The sequence below is a fragment of the Puma concolor genome, chromosome B3 (genome assembly GCF_028749965.1).
Source record: "Puma concolor isolate L17-30 chromosome B3, mPumCon1.1.hap2, whole genome shotgun sequence".
In the NCBI taxonomy this organism is placed as follows: domain Eukaryota; kingdom Metazoa; phylum Chordata; class Mammalia; order Carnivora; family Felidae; genus Puma; species Puma concolor.
In genome coordinates this window covers 77269472-77293999 of record NC_141672.1, presented here as the reverse complement: position 1 = coordinate 77293999, position 24528 = coordinate 77269472, and the positions used below count along the sequence as shown (strand labels likewise).

At 43.2% G+C, this 24528-nt stretch overlaps 1 long non-coding RNA gene and 4 other non-coding genes across 5 annotated transcripts; 2 read left to right on the top strand and 3 right to left on the bottom strand.

Annotated features, from left to right (window-relative positions):
- Positions 1 to 128: 128 nt before the first annotated feature.
- On the bottom strand, positions 129 to 23581 carry LOC147580121 (uncharacterized). Its single transcript, XR_015252547.1, has 3 exons — positions 22840 to 23581; positions 9066 to 9206; positions 129 to 245 (listed from the first exon to the last, which is right to left on the bottom strand). It is a non-coding gene; the product is annotated as an uncharacterized LOC147580121 (long non-coding RNA).
- On the bottom strand, positions 3777 to 3858 carry TRNAL-AAG (transfer RNA leucine (anticodon AAG)). Its single transcript has one exon. It is a non-coding gene; the product is annotated as a tRNA-Leu (tRNA).
- On the bottom strand, positions 9759 to 9840 carry TRNAL-UAG (transfer RNA leucine (anticodon UAG)). The gene has a single exon. It is a non-coding gene; the product is annotated as a tRNA-Leu (tRNA).
- On the top strand, positions 22171 to 22243 carry TRNAT-UGU (transfer RNA threonine (anticodon UGU)). The gene has a single exon. It is a non-coding gene; the product is annotated as a tRNA-Thr (tRNA).
- On the top strand, positions 23342 to 23432 carry TRNAY-GUA (transfer RNA tyrosine (anticodon GUA)). Its single transcript is given in 2 exon segments — positions 23342 to 23378; positions 23397 to 23432. It is a non-coding gene; the product is annotated as a tRNA-Tyr (tRNA).
- Positions 23582 to 24528: the final 947 nt, after the last annotated feature.

The window sequence follows — 24528 nt, the reverse complement described above, 5'->3', positions numbered from 1 at the left end:
AGATTCAACAATCTTCAGGGTTTTACTAATTTATCTATCCCTTTTTCTTCTTCTTCTTCTTCTTCTTCTTCTTCTTCTTCTTCTTCTTCTTCTTCTGCTTCTTCTTCTTCTTCTTCTTCTTCTTCTTCTTCTTTTTTAAGTAGGCTCTATACTGGATGTGCGGCTTGAACTCATGATCCTGAGATCAAGAGTCTCATGCTTTACCAGCTGAACCAGCCTGGGTCCCCTCTTCTATTTCCTCTTATCTGAAGTATATAAAACAAACCTATATCATGTATTATCACCGTTTATATTTCAGTATGGTTCTCTAATCATATGAACATTATTACATATCCACAAATTTATACCGAAGAAAATTAATATTCATTCTTTTGTAACATTTATTACATAATGCATATTGAAATTTCCCTGATTTTCTCAAAATGGCACATAAAGAGGTTTTAATCTAATCAAGAGCGAAACAGATTTTACGCATATATTTGTTTGCTTTGTGTGTAAATCTCCTCTATTTTGGATCAGTCTCTTTCAGTGTCTCTGTGTCTCTCCTCTTTTCTCTCTCTGCCAGTGAGATAATACAGAAATGAATCAGTTGTTTTGGACAATGTTATACGTTTTTCCAAATCTAATGCTTTCCTTCATTTTAATTTATACTGCTCTTTCATTTCTTGAAAATAGAACATTAACTGTCAATTCTTGATTAAGGTTAGAGTTTTTACAAAAGTACTTCAGAAACAATTCTACGTACTTCACGTATTGAGTATCAGCTCAAAAGTCACATAATCTTTCAATTTTAAATGTTAGTGTTGATCAGTGGGTTCACATACAGAGAGCCTGATCCCTCCATTGCAAATTGCCCCATCAGCTTATCCTTAAATATTAATGTCATCACAGCTAAATCATGATATCCAATTATATATTTCATCCACATTTACTGGTTTGATTTCCTCTTCACACAAGTTTTATTCACCAGCTAGGGCTACTTGGTTATCTTAAACAGAATGTACATTTAATAGGTAGGGATAATGCTTGATTCTAACCCATTAATTGCCGAATTTCACATTAAATAATTTTCTCCCTGGTTGTCCCCACTGGTGATCAATGGGTTGTTTTTCTTTCTGCCTTTAGGAGATCATTATATGTTTTTATATTCAATGTTTTGGAGTAGGTATTCCTTTTGGTCATCCGTTTGTTCCATCTTTGGCCAGTGGAAACTTGTTGTTGGCTCCTGAGAACTTTTGCCATGGCCTAGTAGTTTGCAGAAATTCTTGCTTCCTTGCCAGCTCTTCATGTATGTTTCTTGCCCCAAACCTGAAATCGGCCTAGTTCTTTTTGATCAGAATGGTTTTGGGAGACCACAACACTTCAATTATTTCATGGAGCAGCAATTCCCTTTTCTCTGTAAATTATAGAAAAAGGAAATTTATATGTCTTCTCACTGAGGGATCAGTAATATGTACCCGGCTGGATTGTGAGGGTCTCCCTCAATGACTAGACACCTGCTGTTGATCACATTTTTTTGTACTAACTTTTTAGTACATAAGAGAAGTTTAAAGGATGGATTTTTTTTTAATTTTAAAAACATCAAAGCATTCATTAGCAGTGGTGGAATTCAAACCTACAAATCCAAGAGACGATAGCCTAAACCCTGCACCTCAGACCACTCTGCCACACTACCTCATATTTAACCTCTTCACTTATTTTCACATTTTGTAATCTAGATGGAAGGTGATTGGGTTGAACATCACCATTTGTTTGAGAAAATAATCCTTTGACTTCTAGGAAGTGAATTCCCTGGGATCACAACCTTACCTCCTCCAGCCAAGGACAATCCTTGGCAAAAAATAGGCACTCACTAATTTGTGGAAGGTGCATACATCTTGATCTACATCACCTCCTACCAGCGTTGGGGAGAAAGAGGTTAAGGAGAAAACAGAAATGTCCATTCTCACATTCCACCCATGCAACCAAATTTCAGGCCTTTGCACCACTTATTAGCGTGATACTAAGAGACCTAGAAAAGGCCGCATGAAGATTTAGAGTGACCGTGAGTATAAAGCGAGCCTTGTATCTGCTCCCATCACTGCTGCCAGAACGTGCTATTTTTATTTGATAATTGGATCTTAATAGCCGTGTAGGCTGATGGGAATGATCCCGCAGAACAGAGAAGAAACAAGTGTTGGAAAGAATGTTTTGGGGTAAGCAAGAGAGGACGGCATCTCCTGCACCAAGGGTAGAGATGGCCTTAGCTAGGATCTCACAAAGATCATCCACAGTAACGGAAGTCCTAAAGATACTCAGAAAGCAGCAGGTGGATGAGGACCTTGTAGAAGTTCTCCTGTGACTGCTTCTGTTTTCTCGGTGAAAGAGAAAGCTGAGCATTAGAATGCATGAGGAGGTGATGGCTGTTTTGAGAAGGGATGAAACAGCAGTCTTTAAGAATCCTATATAGTAGAGGACTCTCGAAAACTTGTAAGATTGTCATGCAGACACGCTTGAGATCACCGCCATGAATTTAAATTGAGGCCAGTCTAGCATTACTGTTTCTCTCCATTCTAGATGAGCCAGGTGAGTGCGGGGACAGAAGGCTTTCTTTAAATAAGGATTGTGATTTTGTTAAGTGAGTATGCTTAAGCAAAAGAGGAACAACCATATTCGAACTCCTAGATGGAGAAGCAGCCCAGAAACTTGAAGTTTCTCTTGGTCATTCTTTTAAGGACACGGGCCACCTCCGTTTCTTCACCCCCTCCTCGAAAGGAAGTTTCTCCCCGTTGCCCAAAAGCGCTCTCACCACAACCTCCCCCAAGAGACACAGTGAGAGGGGCAAGTCTTAGACTGCACTTGGATTCCACCCATCCACTCTTCGGGGGAGCCCCCAAACCACACGCACAGATTCGGAAGTTCTGACAGTTCAAGACGTGAAAATGTCTGATAGGAGTTCGCACTTGGGGTCGAAACTTTCTCGGGCTTTCTGAGAGCAAGCGCTTAGGGGCAGTGAGCTTATTTTCCAAGTTGGTCATCAAGGATCCCTGACTCAGGTCTGCGAAAACCGAAACACCCCCCTCCTCCCGTGGGCATTGCCTCCTTTCCGAGACACATCTTCGGACAGTCTCGCTCAGCCGTGTCCTTCCTTCTCGCTTCCTGGCCGAGAAGACCTGGAGGAACCGGGAGACACTGCGTCGAGAGAGCAGAAACGGGGCTTGGGAGTGGGGAGGCAGAAACGCGAGCCGGAAGGCTCCAGGAAACAGGCCAACGGGGACCTAAGAACCCAGGAACCGGCGTAAAAGTTGCAGGTACGTGCGGGCGACAGTACAGCCCTAGGGTCTGAGCCCTGTGATCTTGCCAAAGGAGTTTCCTCTGGACGTTTTGCTCCGGGACTGGCTGCAAAGCCTCTGTGCGTTTCCGTTTATGAGTGGGAAAAACGTAAAACAAAAAAGCACTCCCTGTCCCTCCTGAGCCCTTCTATCAATCCTTATATCAATCCGCGTGTGACAGCTACTTCTGTGGACACACCTGCCACTGTGAAGTCTTAACATTTGTTTCTTGCCGTCCCTTAACCTCCTGGTGAACTTCGTCTTTGAAGACTTATCAAAACGTTGCGGGTTGGCAAAACTTTCCAGAGCGCTACCGAGGCCAGAAAGCAGGCGCTCTCTGCACTTGACCTGAAAGTTCACCCTCGTGTACTCACCCCAGACCCATTCCGGTGCTACCTGTGTAGACACTGGAGTGATTATTCGTCATCCTCTGACCTCAGTTCCGCTGCTGGTAAAAATTTCACTTGGCAGCGGTGGGATTCGAACCCACGCCCCCGAAGAGACTGGAGCCTTAATCCAGCGCCTTAGACCGCTCGGCCACGCTACCGCTAGCTTGTAGCGGCTCTGCCTGGTTTTTTCTGATGTTAACTACCTTCCTTTACATCTCCGTTCTATTACATAGATTTGTATTCTGAAGTCCTAAATCTCAAGAACATATGGAGGAAGGGATGGAGGAACCGTAGGGCTCATCGCGAAAGTTTACTTTCCTCGTAGACTCTGGATTGTCCATCTCCCACCCACGGCTTAAAGAGGAATATTTTACTGAGTGAATGAAGAATACATGAATAATAAGTGAATGAAATTTGTAACACAAGAGAAGGCTGTGGGCCTTTTGCAGGTGTCGACTATGTTGGCTTCCTCTCCGTCTTGCTACAAATATCTTAGGGAAGATCAATGAAGTATTCAAGCTAATTAAAGCCACAAAATCCTTGCTCCGAGGGAGCATGTCTTATCAAACGGAGATCTAGGGCATTTGCAAATGCCTGAACACCTACTTAGAGCTAGAATCTAACCAACAACCTAGATGCCAGTGGAAATCTACAGTCCTTTCTTTTACTAGGTGAGATATCAAAGAGTTGAGGCATGTGTCTCTGCTAAATTATTTCTTCAGAGGAAGCAAAGCCCCTTATATGGTTTTACACTCCATTCCTAAGACACTTGGAGATGTCTTCTTTCTGCTCTCATAGAGCGGGTGCTCATTTCTTTTGAATCTGAGGGCTTTTAGGACCTTAGGGGTTTCCCAGGCCACCACATTGGCATCTAAGCATGGCAAAATCAACCCTCTGAGACTGCTCCTGTCACTCCAGAATTTGTGCAGGGGAATGTCCAGGCCAGTAGAGAGAGCAGTGCTCAAGTTCCCTGCTGACCAACTCTGCCGGTCTCCACACACACTGCAGAGCTATGCCCAAGCCCCAGGAAGGAATGTCATCTCCAGGCTTTCCTCTGAGCTCAGGGACACGATGTGCTCATTTTTCTGAGAAAAACACTTTAGTGAGAAGTGACAGCAGACGGTCCTGCAGCTGCACAGAGGCCAGACTGGGACTGCCAGTCCCTGCAGCTCCCCTCTCCCATCAGGCAGTTTTTGTTATTGCAGGATATTCTGTCCCTGTTTACAAGTTGCCTTCATTTGATAGCTGCCTCCAGTTTTCAAAAGAGCTTTCTGTCGGGTTTTTGCTCCAGCACATCACAGCCAAAATAATCATGACATCCCTAGAGCAGTAGTTCTTAGCTCTGTTCATTAGAATCACGTGTGGAACTTTTAAAAATTCTGACGTGGACCTGGGCTCTAGACCAATTACCTCATAATCTCTATGGGTGGTATCCAGGCATCAGTATTTTATAGTTTCTCACATGCAGCCAACATAGAAAACCAGTGCCTGAGGATATTCCAACAAGCAGTTCTATTTCTTTTAAGGACTTCTCACTTGTCCCGCCTGTCATGTCCAAACCTGCTTGACACAGGCTGTTTCTCTGGATACCTGCTGTGATGCAGCCAAGAAGTTGCCAGGTTCAATGCCTGAGTGGCAGTCGCAATGCTGCTTGACTACCACATGCCAGACCATGTGACTTGGTAAGGACCGTGTGGTGGAACAGAGGTGAAGTTGTTCACAGATTATAACGTGGAGCCACGTATCGGAAGGGTTCTTCCCTAATCCCTCCATGTTCTTCTATTTGTCTTTCAGCCTCGTTCTTTTATGTATCTCAGGATGACCCAAGGCTTCTCACCTCCTTATCTCCTCCCACACACCTGGGGTGAGCTCTGGACTGAACTAGCCTTAGTTCTAGGACCAAATACATACCCGAAATGACAGCTGAGAATGGGCCTTCCAGTTCAAGATTGCATGGATCTTAAATCATTCATTTAATCCTCAGAGCTGACTTTATCAATATATTCTAAAGTATTGGCTTTTCCATGACCTTTTACACAGTTTATAGAAGAGATGGGACAGAGAAGCCCCTTCCACTGCCACAGCGTTCTTCCCAAAGTTCAGCCCAGGAATCTGGGAGGCTATGGGAGGCGGGGAATCTTGGGGGAGGGTTTGGTGCCACTCCCAGAGTGATCTGCAGGACACTTCAGAGACTTTCCACATTAGGAGAGACTAGGGATCCTGATGGATATTGTACAGGATAAATCGTACACCAGGGGGCAGTGTAGCTCAGGCTTCCTCCAGACTCAAATGCACAGGTTGCACTTTAGAAGATTTGGTTCCTGTCTGGTTGTGGGATGAGGGGGAAGTGAGGGGCTTTGTCTTAGAGTGTGATGGCCTGGGGATGTTGAGTTGCAATTACATGAGCCAAGGACAAGTATTTGTTACTTCTTCCTTCTGCCAGTTTTGTTGGTTGTGGATCAACAAAATGAAGATCTCTCTTACAAGAATAGGGTAAGAAGCTGTAACTCAAGAATGAGTGCACCAGTCAGGGGCTAAAATATGAAATCCAGTTCCTCCTAGTTGAACAACTTTAGCTAGTTGAATCCACAATATATAAAATAACAATATATCTGGATCAAGTGGGATTTATCCCAGAAAAGCAAAGTTGATTTGATATTCAAAATCAATGTGATTTATTATTTCAACAAGCTAAAAAGAAAAATCATATGATCTTACCAAAAAATGCAGACAAAGCATTTGACAAAGTCCACATTCATTCCAGACACAGACTCACAGCAAATTAGGAAAAGAAGGAAACTTCCTCAACCTGATAAAGGGAAGCTATGAAAAACTTCTGCTAATATCATGCTCAATGATGAAAGACTGAATGTTTTCCCTGTAAGATTGGGAGTAAACATGGACATCTGCTTTCATCACTTTTTATAAATTTCTTTTTTCAACGTTTACTTATTTTTTGGGGGGGACAGAGAGAGACAGAGCATGAACGGGGGAGGGGCAGAGAGAGAGGGAGACACAGAATCGGAAACAGGCTCCAGGCTCCGAGCCATCAGCCCGGAGCCCGACGCGGGGCTCGAACTCACGGACCCCGAGATCCTGACCTGGCTGAAGTCAGACGCTTAACCGACTGCGCCACCCTGGCACCCCTCATCACTTTTGTTCAACATGGTGCAGGGGATTCTTGCCCAATCAATAATGGGGAAAAAAATGAAATGGAAGGCATCTAGGTTTTTTTTTTTTAATTTATTTTTTAATGTTTATTTATTTTTGACAGAGAGAGATAGCATGAGCGGGGGAGGGGCAGAGAGAGAGGGGGAGACACAGAATCAGAAACAGGCTCCAGGCTCTGAGCTGTCAGCACAGAGCCCAGCATGGGGCTCCTGAACCGAAGTCAGACGCTCAACCGACTGAGCCACCCAGGTGCCCCAGGAGGCATCTAGGTTTAAACAAACAAGTAAAGGTATCTTTTATCCCAAGAAAACATGAAAATCTATGTAAAATTCCTACAGAATCTACAGAAAGCTGTAACTAATAAGTGAATCCAGCAAAGTTGTTGGATAGAAAGCAAATATTACAATTAATTGCATATATTACTGTCTATATACTATATCTATATATATATATAATTGTACCTAGCAATGAACTATCAGAAACTGACAATTTTAAAAACAATCCAATTTACATTAAATGTGAGATACTTAGGGACAAAATATGTCCAAGATTTGTACACCAGAAAAAAAAATGCTGAGATAGATAAAAGAAAACCTAAATACAAGGATCCTTGGATCATTTCACGTTTGTGAATGAGAAGATTCAATATCATTAAGATATCAATTATCCCTAAGTTGATTTATAGATTCAATGCAATCCTAATCAAAATAACAAGGTTTTTAAATGTATTTTTAAGACATGTTTTTTTTAATTTAAAGTTTATTTATTTTTGGTAGTCTCTACACCCAAAACGGGGCTCAAACTCATGACTCATGATATCACGAGTCCCATGTGCTTCCAACTGAGCCAGCCATGTGACTTGGTTTTTCTTTTCTTTTCTTTTTCCTTTGTTTTAGAAATTGACTAGCTAATTCCAAAATTCCTATGGAAATTCAAAGATATAGCATGCCCAAAACAACTTTAAAAAGAAGAACAAAGTTGGAGCAAACTCACTCTGACTGACATCAAGACTCATAAAAGCTGCTCTAATCAAGACCATAGTATTGGTATTAAAATATAAAAAATAGATCTATGAAACAGGAGTACAGAGATAGAACCATACATAAATTATCTATTGATTGTTGACAAAGTTTCAAAGGCAATTCAGTAGAGACAGGCAGTCTTTTTTAATTTACTTTTTATTTTTTATTAAGTTTTTAATTTTAATTCCAGGATAGCTAACACAGTGTTATATTAGTTTCAGGTGTATGAGATAGTGATACAACAATTCTATACACATTACTCAGTGCTCATCACGATAAATGTGTTCTTTAGAAAGGTAGTTTTTTCAATAATGTTAAAAAATAATTTTGATCCCTACTTAACACCACATAAAAAAATAATTCAAAATGGATCATAAACCCAAACTATAAAATATTTAGAATGATATCTTTATCAAGTTGTATCAGGGAAAGATTTTTTTTAGAAGCAACACCAAAAGCATGATCCATAAAAGAAAAATATGATTAATTGTACTTCATCAAAATTAGGAGACTTTGCCCTTCAAAGACACTGTTGAGAGACTGAGAAAACAAGCCACAAAGTGGGACATAATAGTTGTACCCTCAGTCTTTAAGAACAATTTTGTCTCCTAAGGGACACTGACAATGTCTGGAGACACTTTCAGTTGTCATAACTGAAACAGTATTACTGGTATCCAGTGAGTAAAGGCCAGGGATACTGCTAAACATCCTATACTACACATGACCTCTGACCCCCACAGTAAAGAATTATCCGGTCCAAAAATGTCACTATTGTTGATGTTGACTAGAATAACAAGCCACATGGACAAACTTAACTCTTGCCTCCTTTAGGGCACAGGCCAGTCAGGTTCCACCACCATCTACTAAAATGAGCAGAGAACTCCTTCTCAAAGCCTTGAGGAGGGGACAGTGCCTGGATTCAAATCTGAATGCGGTATATATTCATAAACATGTGTATGTATCCAAATCATGCCTAATGCACCCTCTAGGTACCAAAGGCTATACACGTACATGGCGCAGGAAAGGCATTGCCCTCAAAGGCCAGAAAGTGAGAATGTTCCTTAAGGAGCTCAAATTCTTACTTCAAACCCATCCTAGGACTCTTTGGGGGCTAGGTAAGAGTCAGAGTGGTCTTCCTGGCCTGGCTCAAGTCTGGTGGTTGAATCACTTACCTGAGCTGGTGAGAACTTGCCTCCCTTGACCATAAGCTTCCTGCTTAACACATCTCCTTTGCTGTCCTGTGGTGAACTTGGAGGGAGAGACAGAGTGTGGGTTGGGAGGGGGTGCCGTAGTAGCAGAGAGACCAGAGGCACCTGGAAAGAGAAATAAGACGGAACATCCTATAGGTAACGCATTAGGGGTCCTAGAGGCAGCACCGGGGACCACAGGGACACTTTGGGCGCCCTGTGCAACTGTCTGAATTTTTTTACTTTGGCTCTGAGTGGAACTGCTGAAATTTTCCGAGTTAACCCTTAGGAGCAAAGGCTGACTTCATTCCCTGCTCCCCTCCGTGCCCCACCTTACCTGTTTACTGCACTTTCAAGGTTCTGTCAAGATTCCAAGACTACCTCTCCTCTCCTAAGTGCCCAGGTTAAATGCCATCCTTTGGCCAGCAAGGCCTTATCCTCTCCCTTCCGAACAGCGGGGGGATCGGGGATCCGGAGGAGTGCGTCTTTTAAAGATCTGCTTGTGAGCTCCCTGCCAGTAAAACGGAGTCCTTCATTCACTAGTCCCACCCCATCAGTCAAGAGCCGAGTAGTCAGAAAATCCACACATTGAGTTTTGGTCAAATCCCGCAGGGGTACTATAGTTTTATTTGGAGTGAAGGCAAAGGCCGTGACTACTTATGACTAGAAACAAAACCCTGGCAGCGGTGGGATTCGAACCCACGCCCCCGAAGAGACTGGAGCCTAAATCCAGCGCCTTAGACCGCTCGGCCACGCTACCAAATCCACGAAAGTGGGCTGCCTACACTTCCTACTTATACATTTCTGCTCTTTTTTTCAGCGTTGGTCTTTAAACCTTCAACCTGGGACCAAGATTGTAGGTATCACCAAAGGACCCTAAGGAAGAGACTCTTCCCTCCCTGCTTCGCTCCACTAGGATTCCAATCTGCATCCGCCCACCTCGGAACAGCTCTTCTCACTCCAGTAGCTAAAGGGAAAGATCTTCAAACCAAACCATCCGCTCCGGAAGCGAAGCTCTTGGGATCTAGAACCTAAGAGCATTCCAAAGACAGGGGTCGCGTCAGCTTCCGCCTAGCACCTAATAAGCGCTCAGAAAGTATTTATTGAACGGATGAATGAACTCTTTTAGACTCCAGATAGCTTCGGGGTGGGGCTGGTGGGGTAAAGAAGACCAAAGCAGCAGTTTTGCTACATTTTGAGTTTGATACTTTTCGGTTCCGAAGCCAGGAGAGAAGTCTTCGAGTCTCCAGGAAGCGTAGGACGTGAATTAAAACCACCGAGAAAAAAAGCTTGCCTCCTGGTTCCCTTTTGCTCCTTTGAGACCTAACTGCAAATAGGCGGTGCCAATCTCCCCCAGCTCCCTAGTCTGGACGGAACAGAGTCTACAGAGTCTTCCTCCCACCCCCCCCACCCCCCCCCCCCCCACCCCCGTCTTGCTTGCCCGAAAGGAAGGCTGTGTCAGAATGCATCGGTTCCTGCTGCTGGGAAGCCTTCTGTCCCTTTCTTTAGAACTAACTCTTCGTCTGCCAGACAGGTCCCCTTTCCCCTGATCAGTAGTAGCCACGTGGCGCCTGTTATTACGGGCGACTACGGACGGAGATAGCCAGAGACGCCCTTCCCTGGGGACAGAGCCGTGATTCTGAGCCCGCACGGGTGCTCCTAGCACCCAGGAATACCGGAGAACTTCCCTCTTCTCATCTTCCCCGGAAGCCCAAGCCAGGTTCCAGAATGGGGGAGAAAAAAGATTCACACCTATTCTCTTCTTGACACAGGGAAGGTAGACACACCTCAGTTCTCCAAATGTCAGCGTTTCTGTTCTGGGCCTACCAAACTTTGGTTTCCATGCTCCTTTTGATTACATCTAAGTGGAAATTACAGAATGCCAATAGCTGATGTGTCTCTTTTGCTAGTGTGTGGCAGTAGCAGAGAAATAAATTCAGTTAGTGCCTAGTCTTCAGAGAAAAACAGGTGCCTGTGTCACAAAGAAAGGCTGGGGGATGTGGGTTGGGTGATGTTTCGGCTAATTTTCTGCCTTCTGAAGATGGAAATTGTGGCTCCCTCGTGGCATGCAATCATATTTGGCTAACATTATTTATTTGATAAAATTAAGGATATTTGGGGGCAACTTTACACAAAGAGCTTTAAACAGGGAGGTTGTGTATGGTTATGCTTTATGCTTCCCTCTCTCTTGCAAATATACAGCCTATGTCAGGGAAGAAGCCGCCAGACCGGGCTTACTTTCCTAAAAATAGACAATAGTCATTGTCTATTAATCAATTATGCTTCCCAAGAGAAGGGAAAAATAATCCCATGGTGGTGTTGGGACACATAAAGGATATTCCCCACCCCCCCAAGAGCCTCCTGTAAAATTCTACGGTCCTTGTTATGGGTGGAATCCTGTCCCCCTCTCCCCTGCCCCCCGCCCTCGAAAAAAAGATCTATAGAGTCCAAATCCCCAGTACCTCAAAATGTGACCATATTTAGAAGCAGGGTCTATACAGAGGTAATCAAGTTAAAATGAAGTCTTTAGTGTGGGCCCTAATCTAATATGACTGGTGTCCTTATAAAAAGGGGAAAAAGGGCGTAGAGGCAGAGATCTCTTTCTGGAATCCCATAAGCTTCAACATAAAGAGAGCAATGCTAACTCTGACATATTCTGTGGGGCTCTCAGAAAAAGAACTGTAATGCATTTTCAAGGGTATAGGTGTAGGCACATTGGGGCCACTTGTGTGGAGACAAATAACTGGAGAGAGGGACAGGGTTTTAAGCACAGAGCAGTGGTTCTCAAACTTCAACGTGCACCCAATCACCTGCAGGGTTTGTTAAAAAGCCATTGCTGGACACAACCCCTGCAATTTCTCATTTAGTAAACCTGAGAACTTGCATTTCTCATAAGTTGCGAGCTGATGGTGTTACTGAGCCAGGGAACATGCTTTGAGAACCACTGCCCTGGAGATCAGTTTTGTAATTTAGAATTCTGGTAGAAGTGAGGAAAAAGAATTGAGGAAGTCAAAGACCTGAGACCTCTTGAGAGCAGTGTCCAGGGAAGATATGTGTGCTTAATTGACAGCAGTGGGAATAAATGAGAAATCACAAATAAAATAAATTTATAAGTGAGGGAGAAAAGCCTAGCAAAATAGTGAAGCCTGATTTTTTTTAATTATTTTAAGTTTATTTATTTTGAGAGAGAGCAAGAGCACAAGCAGGAGAGAGGCAGAGAGAGAGGGGGGGAGAGAGAGAGAGAGAGAGAGAGAGAGAGAGAGAGAGAGAGAATCCCAAGCAGGCTCCTCACCACCAGCGCAGAGTCCGATGTGGGGCTCAAATCCACTAATCATGAGATCATGACCTAAGCCAAAACCAAGTGTCAGATGCTTAACTGAGTGAGCCACCCAGGCACCCCTAGTGAATCCTAATGTTAGGGACAGGGAAAAGGGCCTCCCAATACTGGACAATGGTAGTGGCCACTTTACCACCCTTTGGGATTTCGATAGAGCTTCCACTTAAGGACACCCACCTGTAGAAACACAGAGATCTCAAATGAACCACAGAAAATGGAAAATGGTGCTATCTTCTGTGATCTCTGGGCATGTTTATTTGTCATGCTGGGTAAGACATAATGATAAGCAAGGGTGCAGGAGAAACTAGGAGAAATGCTTGCAGCCTTACCCTCTCCTGGACCATTTGGAAAGTTCAGTACATGCCCAAAACAATCGCCTGAGGCCCCCAGAAAACTTGCTGCTGGAGATCTTTCTCATCTGTGAAAGAACTTCAGAGACTTTAAGCCTGGGAAGGCTGAGGTCCCAGAACAATGCACCTGCAAGATCTCAGCCCAAGAACAGGGAATGTCACCCACTACTGTGTGGTTCCTTTTTTGTTCAACTCTCAAAAGTAGAATATTTGGTCTCCTAATTTCAAAGACTTACCACAGACTTCTGTATGACTATGGGGGCAGAAATCCTGCAATTGTACCCAGTATGCAGAGAAAAAACAAATTATAAATAGAGTTTATATTTACAATCTATTTCACTTGATTTTCTAAGTCCAAGTGTGTTTTTTTTTTATCATGTCCATTGTATGGGCTTAGACAAGGTGGAGTCCACACCCTTGTCAGTAGTGTGCAATACCTGAACTCTCCTTTGATCTTAATCAGAGACCTAAGGATGTCTACCAGGATGTGCATCCTACTGTCCTCCACTCTATCAACTGAGCTACTCAAAGATGCATAGTAAAATTTATGCAAAATTTATTGAGGAATCTATTCTATTACCTCTCACAACCATATATATATTTACTGTGTTGATTAAACCTTTTATGCCCTTACTGATATTTTGTCTACTTGTTTAACACCTACTGAGAGAGGATTGTTAAAATATCCGACGATAACTGTGTATTTTTCTATTTCTCCTCTTAGTTCTGTCAACTTTTGCGTCTTATGTATCTTATTCTTACAATGCTTCTTATATTTTGCTTCTTATATTTGCTTGTTATATTTTGCTTTTTATATTTATGTTTTATAACAAGCTGCATTATTAGATACGTGGAAATCCAGAAATATTGTGGGGTTTTTAAATAGAGTTTATTTTTTAGGGCAGTTTTAGGTTCACAGCAAAATTGATTAGAAAGTACAAAGAGTTTGGGTGCTTGGGTGGCTCAGTAGGTTATGGGTCAAACTTCTGCTCAGGTCATGATCTCGCAATCCAGTCCATGGATTAGAGCCCCACGTTGGGCTCTGTGCTGAGAGCTCAGAGCCTCAAGCCTGCTTCATATTCTGTGTCTCCCTCTCTCTCGCTACCCCTCCCCTGCTCCCACTCTGTCTCTCTCTCAAAAATAAATAAGCATTAAAAAATTAAAGAAAGTATAAAGAGTTCCCATATACTTCCTGCCCCCACATATACACAGCCTCCTCCATTATTAACATCCCACACCACGGTGGTGTATCTGTTACAATAGATGAACCAACACTGACACATCATTCTCACCCAGAACCATAGTTTACATTAGGGACCTTTGTGAATTCCTGTGAATTTTCGGATTGTTTGTTTCTATCTCTATAAAGAATGCCATTGGGATTTTGATATGGATTGCCTTGAATCTGTAGAGCACTTTGGGTAGTTTGGATATTTTAACAATTTTGGATAGTTTGGATTCTTCCAATCCATGGACACAGGATGTTTTTCTATTTATCTGTGTCCTCTTTAGTTTCCTTCATTAATGTTTTATAATTTTCAGTGTATGAGTCTTTTACACATTTAGTTAAGTATATGCATATATAGGAGCACCTGGGTGGCTCAGTTGGTTAAGTGTCCAACCCTGGCTTAGGTCATGATCTTGTGGTTTGTGAGTTCGAGCCCTACATTGGGCTCTGTGCTGTCTGTTTCAGATTCTGTGTCTCCTTCTCTCTCTGCCCCTCCCCCACTCGTGCTCTGTCTCTCAAAAAATAAATAAATGTAAAAAGGATTTTTTGGAAGTATATGCATACACATGTCTATAAATAACAATTTCCTGTAACTTGAGAGTTGGTTCTCTTGTATCACCAAGAATACTTCTATTTCCTCTTTCCTCACGGCAGCCTATCAGGTATTTGAGGATGGTGATGATGTCCCTCAAGTTTTCTCTTTTGCATACCTAAAAACTTGAGTTCCATTAAACATTCTTCCTCTAGTGAGGTAGCCAGCTAGCCAGCCACTCAGTCCCTCTGCATTCCTGTGGTTCACCTGGGCATAATGCCTGAGAACAGTGCTTACAAAATGATCCCAAAAGAAAAAAAGTTGGACAGCCATGAGCAGTGTAGGGAGAAAGAAATCAAAGGCAAGAAGACAGTAGTGGAAGGTCTGAACAGAAGTAGCAAGAGAAAGCTTTTTACAGAGACCAGAGTAATCTGCAGGTGATATTTAAAGGGGCTATGGAAAGCAGAATAAGTCAGCAGGAATTCCAGGGCGCCAGGCAAATGTTTGTAGGGTAGGGCTTGACTTTTCAATTCTTAAAAGATTTCCTTTAGACAGCACAGAGCCTGTTTGGGATTCTCTCTCCACCCCTCCCCTGCTCGCTTGCTCGCTCTCTCCCTCTCTCTCCCTCTCCCCCAAAATAAATAAATGAACTTAAATTTTAAAAAGCAAGCCATCAACTTTTGTAGAAAGTCAGCTGCCACCCTTCCCCAGCTGGTCGAGGGAATCAGCGGCTCAAGGATAGCTATACACTAAGCCCTACTGTCCTCCCCTCTTCTGGCTGAGCTATGTACGGCTATATGCCACATTTCTCCATTTTGTGTTTAGGATACTGCAAAGTTTGAATCTTTTAATAGATGGGACAGAACAGTCTTACAAGGTTGTTGGGTCCAAAATGGGGGTGTGGACACGAATGAAATGCAGAAATGAAGTCTTGGGAAGTAACTATTGTTTTTAGTTTAAGCATCATAGGTTTGGATCTTACAGGTTTGAACCCTGGTCCTCTGGTGTCCAAAGTGAGAATCACATGTCATGAGAATCACATCATGAGTCAAAGAACTGAACCGCACATCCTTTAAAGGACCTGCATTTCCATGGCCACTCATCTCAGTCAGTTTCTGGGGAGTTTTGTGACATTCTCTACTGTGTTTTCATTTGCTCTGATCCCATAAATACCCAGTCTTAGTTTCCTCACACTGTTAAAAACATGAAATCTCTTGCTCAAATCCTGCAATTAAGCTCAACCTATTTGGGATTGAAGGCCATTCCCTCCAGGTCTTAGAAACGCAGAGTCTTGTAGAAGCTGAGTCCAAGAAACATCCCCTTTGCCTATCTTACTTGCCAAACCTGAGAGCACCCAGATGCAGCTCAGACCACACCCAGCATTGTTCAGGCCTGAAGAAAAGCTGAAAGGTGGCTGGCACTGGTCATCCACTTAGCAGGACAGAATGAGGCTTCTCCCAGTGGAAAGCATGTTTCCTTGGGAGTCTGAAACTATGCACTAACTTGAGAGAGGAGGCAAGACATTTTCCAGGGGAACCTGCCCAGCAGGGCTGAAGGCACATGCCACATCAAACTGATTCTACTTAGTGTTTGCTTAGTGTTTGGTTGAGGACATTACCTTAGAGATTCTCACTCTCAGTAGGTAACCATATGTTTATGTTTAGGTAAGTTCTCCCCTTTTCCATGAGGATGCTGTGTGTGCTGGTATCTGGCACACCATTTAGTGACCACATACATATGAGAATTGGCACCTGAATTCAGGTGCCACCTGGTTTCCTGGAATTTACACTTAAACTGTATGAGAGCTGGAATGCCCTTGGAGATTTTTAGTGTTTGTTTTACCAAGAATTCCAGGAAGAGGAAAGTAAAAGATTCCATGGTAGTCCAGATTTCTGTGGGTTATGATATCCTTTTTTCTTTGCACATATATCTGCATTTGTTAGCTCTCCATTTCAAATACTTATTAATGCCCTGAGATGTGCTGGTCTCTTGGCTAGGTAGCTGGAGACTCAGAAGTATAAACAATACAACCTTCCCCTCAAGGAGCTGAGGTATAAGCTGAGGACGTTATATTAATGTATATGATTTTTTAATGTTTATTTATTTTGACAGAGAGAGAGACAGCATGCATGCTTGTGGGGAGGGGCAAAGAGAGAGAGAATCCTAAGCAGGTTCCTTGCCATCAGTGCATGGGCTCCATTCAACAAACCATGAGATCACAACCTGAACTGAAATTAGAAGTCAGATGCTCAACCAACTGAGCCACCCAGGCGCCCCGTTAATGCATATGATTCTTTTTTTTTTTTTGCATATGATTCTTAAAACAAAATAAACTTAGTAGTCCATAGCTAAGTGCACTAGAATCTCCTTCCCTTTTTCTTTGCCTTCTCATTTGTTCTTTCTTTGTATCTTCCTTTGCATTTTCAAAAAGATGGACACAGGTGGGATGCCTGGCTAGCTCCATTGGTAGAACATGCAACTCTTGATCTCAGGGTTGTGAATTCAAGCCCCACCTTGGTGTAGAGATTACTTAAAAATAAAATCTTTTTTAAAAAGTAAAATAAGAAAAATAGGAATAGATAGGAAACCACAACTTAGAAGTAGGTCTGGAAGACTAAAAAATAAAATTAAAATATGTGTTATCTTTTGACAGTCTTTCATATAAGATGAAGAAATATGGGAAGGGGAACAGAACAATTTGATAATTTCATAAGCAACTGAATATACGTTGAGTGGGTAATGTCAGGCTGGATGCTTACTTCCTAGGTGCCATGGGTCACCTCCATTATATGTGTCCTCTTTAGTCTTTTGAGAGTGGGAGTGAAATGGAAAGAACAGCAAGGATAAGAAAAAGTATCATGGATTTCAGAGGAGAGAAGAGATGAAATCTATTTGGTAAACAGCAAAGGCTTTCTGAGTTAGAACAGTGAGATGGTCTTTCCAGGATAAGTAGTGTTTGACAGGTAAGGTGGAAGGGGAAATCACTCTAGTTGAAGAAATGATAAGCAAATGATCACAACTGAAAAAGGTGTGAGTTCTGTTTGGGGAATTATAAGTGGATCGAGTTGACTGGAACAGAGATCTGTTGTCAATATACACCTGTCATGGGGTAAATGTTGATCTGAATATTAGAAGACAAAAGCGGTAAGGTAAAGAGGCACAGACTGAGAGCACTTTAGGGTACTTGAGAGTCTTTAAGTTGAAAACAATTTTTCCTAAAATAAAAAAGGAGGATTTCTGTAAGGATCCAGGAAAATCTCATAGATTCCAAAAGTGGAGCATGCTGAGGCCTCTGGAGTGGGCCACAGCCAGGGACTCAGAAGGTGTGCAGGCAGGCTCCCTCTCTCACTATCACCTCCCCATGCTCTCCCTTGTGTTCTTCCTACAGTAATGCCTTCTCTGCCTCTCACTTCATGTGGTAGAATATGATTGATGTTACAGCTCTTCCAACTCTAATGTCCTTTCTAGTAATTGTGGGCTAATTAATTTGGACCAAACTCTTTGAGGAAAAATGATAAGAATATTGGATAAGATTTTACCAAATCTTCTTAAAAGCATCAAAATACTTTAAATGGTAGTAAGCAACGACTAGGCCAGAATCTAAACAAAAGACAGAATCTGAGAGGTAAGGGAAGCATTGACCTTTGTAGCTCTGAAGACACTTGCTAATTACTGCAAAACTGGGCTAGAATTTTGGCAGCCTCTTTGGGTGGGAGAAACAAGAGGGACAGATGTCAAGACCCAGCACCTAGCAAAAATAGAAAGTCTGGTGAGACATTCTCCCCAAATATTAAGTTTAAATTCGTAATATTAAAGAGCTGTTCCCATAAGATGAACAAGAAGTAAACCTACCTCTATCCTCCTACTTCCAATAATGGTTATGGAGCTCAGCAGAAATCAGCTGAGCTTAGCAAGGGAAAACAGAAAGAATGAGAGGCTGTGACTGCAGGTTTCCATTCTCCCTGATTTACAGCTTGGTAACATCATCTTGGAGGCTCAGCAAATGTCTGGCCACTAACATTTTTTTAGTGTCCTTTTGGGTTGATGGTGCTCCAGGTGCCTGGGAGAAACCGAAGCTATATATATATATGTATATATATATATATATATATATATATATATATATATATATATACATATATATATACATATATATATACACATATATATACACATATATATATACATATATATATATATACATATATATATACACATATACACATATATATATAAATATATATATATATACACACATATATATATATATATATTTTCCCCCCCAGGAAGTCTCCTTCATCTTGGCCCCCCAAATTCACTGCATATAATTTTGAAAAGACATTGAGCAGTGCTCATTGAAAAAGATGACCAATTACACAAGGAAACAAAGTGAAACAAAGTGACTTGAGTAAGAATTACCTACAACAGTAGATAGAATACTATTGGAATTATCCATTATAGATATTAAAATGAATATAATTACTATGTTTAAGGAAATAAAAAACAAGCTGGTTAAATGTCTGCAAGGAATAAGAAATTACAAAATTTGGCTTTACTGTTGGTGGGATTATAAACTAGTACAGCCGCTATAGCAAACAATACGGAGAATCATCAGAAAAATAAAAAACAGAACTACCATATGATCCAACAATTCTGCTTCTGGGAAAATACCCAAAGGAAACAAAAGTAACAACATGCTGCCTTTTTTTCTCTTAAGTAGGCTTTGCGCTCAGCATAGAGGGCAACAGGGGCTTCAAGTCTCAACTATGAAATCAAGACCTAAGTTGAGATCGAGAGTCAGACACTCAACTGACTGAGCCACCCAGGCACCCCTGAAAGCACTAGTTTAAAACAATACTTGCAATTGCATGTTCATGGCAGCATTATTTACAACAGCCAAGACATGAAAACTACCTAAGTGTCCACTGACGAATGAATAAAGAAGTTGTTATATATAATATATAGTATCTAATATATAATATCTCACACAACATGTAATATAATAATATATGAATATTATTTAGCCATAAAAATGAGGAAATATTGCCATTTGGGATAACATGGATGGACCTTGAGGGCATTATGCTAAGTGAAACTAGTCAAACAAAGGCAAGTACTATATGATCTCACTTATATGTGGAATTTAAAAACAAAAACAAACAACCCCCCCCCCCAAAATCATAGAAAAAGAGATCAGATTTGTGGTTACCAGAGGCAGGGGTTGGGGAGAGGGGGATAGGAGAAAGGTGGTTAAAAGGTACAAATTACCAGTTACAAGATAAATAAGTACTTAAGTACATGTAATGGACACCTGATGACTACAGTTACCCATGTTCTAGGATATATATGAAAATCACTCAAAGAATAAATCCTGAGTTCTCCTCACAAGGAAAAACTTTTTTCTTTTTTTTTTGGTCTCTCTTTTTATTGTATCTATATGAGATAATGGATGCTACTAAGCCAAAGCAGTGATCATTTAACAATATATGGAAGTCAAACCATTATGCTGTACAGCTTAAACTTATGCAGTGATGTATGTCAATAATATCTCAGTAAAACTGGAAAAATTTTTGGCTTCATAGTTTTAAAAAAGAATAAAATAGAACTTCTAGAATTGAAAATTAGAATTTATAAGTACAATTGACTCAGTAGGCAGATATAACAGCCGATTAAACACAGCTGTAGAGAGCAGTAGTATATTACGAGTATGTTATTCAGAATGTAACCTGGAGAGACAAAAAGAAAATATGGAAGAGAAGTTAAAAGAAATGAAGGAGGAGGTGTGAAGGTTTAACTCCAGTTTCATAAATGAAGAAAGAAAAATATAGGAAAACAGCATTTGAAAAGTTTACCAAGAATTTTCCCAGCCCAAAGAAAGATAACGGTCTACAGACTTACGAAAGCCCTTTATCTCACCATTGAAAAAACATGGGATTTCCCTCTGGTGTCATTCACTCCTGTTTTATATATCTAAATTGAAATCTTCCTTGGATTAATCTTACTGGTGGAACCTAGGTCACATGTCCACCCAGCTGGGAAAGCAAGTTTTCTAAGACAGACTTATATTATGTGAAATTACCAAATATAAGGACAATGTTCAAAAATGTTGGGGAGTCACTCATAGGACAAATGCCTGCAACAGAGCTATTCAGTTCATGTTCAGACTTTCTCAGTTTTCCTTTTGTACTCTCTTCCTTCAAGAGCACATGACTCTTAGAGGCTCTAACTCAGTGGATAATTCATGTAAATTGATCTAATCATGGCCTATTAATCTGTGGACTTCAGGACACAAGTATTCTAGCTATTGTACAATTCTCATAAACTCCTCCAATCTCACTTCAAATCCAGCCTACCTAAATCCCAGCAATTCACCCCTCTGTCCATTCCAAATACCTATCTCTCCTTTGGACTTTTTTTTCCCCTCTGAAAATATCATCTTGCTTTTTTGAGGTATAATATTTGAGAGTCCTCCCTGACTCTGGACTGACTCTTTATTCATATTTAACTTCAGCTGAATCTGCTTTCCCTCTCTCTCCCTCATTTCTTCCTTCCTTTCCAGTCCCATAACTGTCACCCTCTTGCAGCTTTATAGTTGAGTACCTGTACAGTGGCCAGTCTCTGATGTTCCTTTGACTCTGGTTTCTCTTCCTTTCAATTCATTCTGCATATCAATGCCTGGTGAGTTTCCATTTTCAATTTTTTAAAGGGCATAACCTCATTCCAAAAGTCTCTTGGTCTCCTACTAACCTGTCTTACCTTCCCATGCTTCCAGGAGGTCAGACATCTGCCCCAGCCACTGTTCTGCCTTGGCTCCTTAAATGCCTCCGTTTTTCTCTCACAACTTTGCTCATATATTTTCTTGTACCAGAGATCACTCCGCCCCCAGACTTGTGCCTTAATCTCCCTTCCAAGTGCAGCTCAAACCCCATCCCCACCTGAAGGCCTGCCTCTGTGATGGCTCACTGTGAATCTGCGAAGCTCAGCCCTGTCCACTACCCCCCTCACACCTGGCACAGCTACTTTTCACTGTTCTCTTTCATAAAAAAGTAAAGTTCTTTTATTCCACAAGACTATATGACAGGGACTTCAAGTTCAAGACCCTATCTGATGCCTTGTTCCTCGTGCCTAGCACAGAATTAGAGTTCAGTCAGTGTCTGTTGAATGGAGAAATGAATTAAATAATGAATTAACAAATGCTTGCTCTGGCGGGGAAACTCAAGCTGTAAGAAAGGTCCCTACATGTAAGGAACTTGAGGTAGGCGGTTGAAAGTCGGCGGCCATCCTGAGTCACCAAGACAATAAGTGGGAAGGTCCAGTTTCAGCTGAGAGACCCATGGTAGGCAACTTCCTCTACGCCTGGTTTCCCCTCTTAATTTTCAGTGTGAGGGCGGGGAGGTGGACTCTTTTACCGTGTTAGATTGTGTTGGGTTAAGCAGATTTCTCCAATCTTAAAATAGTGGTGGTTGCTGTTACTGGCCTTCACACTGTGTTATCCCTAGCAGGAGCCTGCTGACCGAATTCCAAAAGTAAATTGATTGAAATGAAATTCGGATTTGATCTGCCTCCTACACTTGATCCTCTAACAAAGAACCAGCATTAAAAACTTTCCTTTTCAAAGAAAGAAGCGAGACGTTAGCCCGCAAGGCCCTATAGCTCAGGGGTTAGAGCACTGGTCTTGTAAACCAGGGGTCGCGAGTTCAAATCTCGCTGGGGCCTGCTTGTTCTTTCTTATTGTTTTAAAATCTCTCTCACTCCTGGACCCCTTCTCTCTCCAGTAACTTTAACCCCCGACGAAATTCGGTCCTTATATCTTCTCGCCGCAGGGCTGACAACCCGAATAAACCACGCACAGCAGCCACCTCGTAGGCGCTACTGCGCAAGTGCAGCTCTGCTGCCTGGATTGTGGCGGAGGCCATTACAAGCGGCGGGAAGCGCTGCCTGCCCCGCGGACGTCCAGACTCTGTTGACCAGGCCGCGAAAGCCCTCTCTGAGGGCGGCGGGAGCCCTAGCGGGGCTGATGGCGGTGGGGGAAAAGAATGGGGTCCAACCCTCTGGCAGGCTTGGAACCCAGAACAAGCTCCCCTCGCCAAAGGGGAGGAGCCGTCCGGGCGAGGGATTCTGGAGTGTGGGCACTCCAGCAAGGTGTCCCGTTTCAGTGGGTTTTCGAACACCTTCAGTATGCCAGCGGGAAAAGTAAGGTCGAGACTTGGGTCACTAAGTTTGTTACTGACTCGAAGGAACTGTGGATTCCTCTTTACAAAAACCTTTAAATATTTTCTCCAGAAGTCTTCTCACAGAAACATCGGGCTTACCCGTACATGCCATATTCCACATCCTCCGCCTCCCCGAGTCTGTGGACGTGTAAACGGAAGAGAGCTGCAGCTCGCCAGTGCAGCCGCGCCTGGATTGGGAGGCGAGCGCAGGAAGGGAGGGAACGGGAAGGGGCGCAGGCTTGAGTCCCGAGGCCCGCCCTCCGCCTGGCGCCGGGTACCGCGGCTAGAACCGCGTCTCCAAACGCCGCAGCCAACGGCCCCCGGGCGAGCAGATGCCCCCGCCCCGCGCGGCCACGTGATGCAAGGGACCTGGGGGTGCCTGTGAAGAGCTCATGGGTTGGCCCTGCTTTGGAACCCTTTGGTTGAAAGAGGGGAATCCCACTCTAGAAGGGCTGTCCCCAGAACTGCGGAAGCGGGACTTTTTTCACACGCTGGCTTTGTGATTCTGAAGTGTCCGCTCGCCGGCAGAAGATCTTTTCCCACGCGCCTCTGTTTATGGATGTCCTGAATAGGTGACTCTGGAGAGGTGCTACGTGTGCCCCCTTCGATAGCTCAGCTGGTAGAGCGGAGGACTGTAGTGCGCTTCCCGTGCGGTCATCCTTAGGTCGCTGGTTCGATTCCGGCTCGAAGGAGGAGCTCCAGTTTTGGTGTCACCCAAGAATCCATCGCTCTCTTGTTTCTTTGGGGGGTCTTCTAGAGTTGCTTTGTCCAGACCTTATTCCTGTCCCAAAGAAAGAGTTTGAGCTTCACCAAGCATGTGTGAACAAGTGGATCCTGTTCGGCACAGGTTCTAGGGAGGAGGCGACTGCGAGCCAACTCTGGCAGCGAATTGGAAAGGCTGGGAGCTAATTTTAATTTTCCCTCAGATGTGTTCTTTTGGCTTCTATTTGATCCTACCTAGATCGCTGCCTGAAGTCTACGGTTCGAAAACCCAAGACCACTGTTTGGTACAGAAGAACACTGTCTATAAACGCTGTATGCACATGTCTGCGCCCTACGGTCTGAGAGGCCCCAGTTTGCAAAAGAAAACCCCTAAACTGTGACCCTTGTCCCGAGTGTTCGCCCGCACTCTATATACACAGCCATTCAGGGGGAGGCCCTTACAAGACAACTTTTATATATTTTTATACTTTTACAAAAAAGATTTTCAGCCAGAGCAGTTAACTGCAACAGGTTTGGACGTGAGTTGGCCTGAGCCTAGGAGAGAGAATTCCAGACCCAGGAAACAAGTGAGGCAAAGGTGGGGAGATGGAAAAGTCGATTCTCCCTCAGGGGCCTAACTATCCCCACACGCGCCAGACGGCCGCACGTCCCACTGACCTCGGCTCCCCATATGTTGAGGCCCACCATTTCCTGCCCCTAGGGTGTTAGGCTCGCGCGAGGTAGCTGCAAGCGTGTCCGGCCTGGGCTCAGGACCCTACAGCCTCGCAGGCGAGGTTGGCTCGGACCCTCGGGCCCCCGCCAGGCTCCCTCCAGGATCCAGCTCGCAGCTTCAGCCGTCTGGCGGTGCTCGGTGGAGCCCAACACGCCGCCCGAGGTCTGAAAAGTCGCCTCTCTTCACCCTATCCGGCCTCTGGAGGGCTCCAAAACGTGGATCGGGGAGAATAAGCGAAGCTAGAACCCGTGTCAGCTTTCAAAAGGGTGAGACTTTGTGAAGATGGGAGAAAGGGCTGCAAGGCAAAAGGTAATGTCACCACATGCAAGCAGAACTCAGGAGCAGCCTGGCGG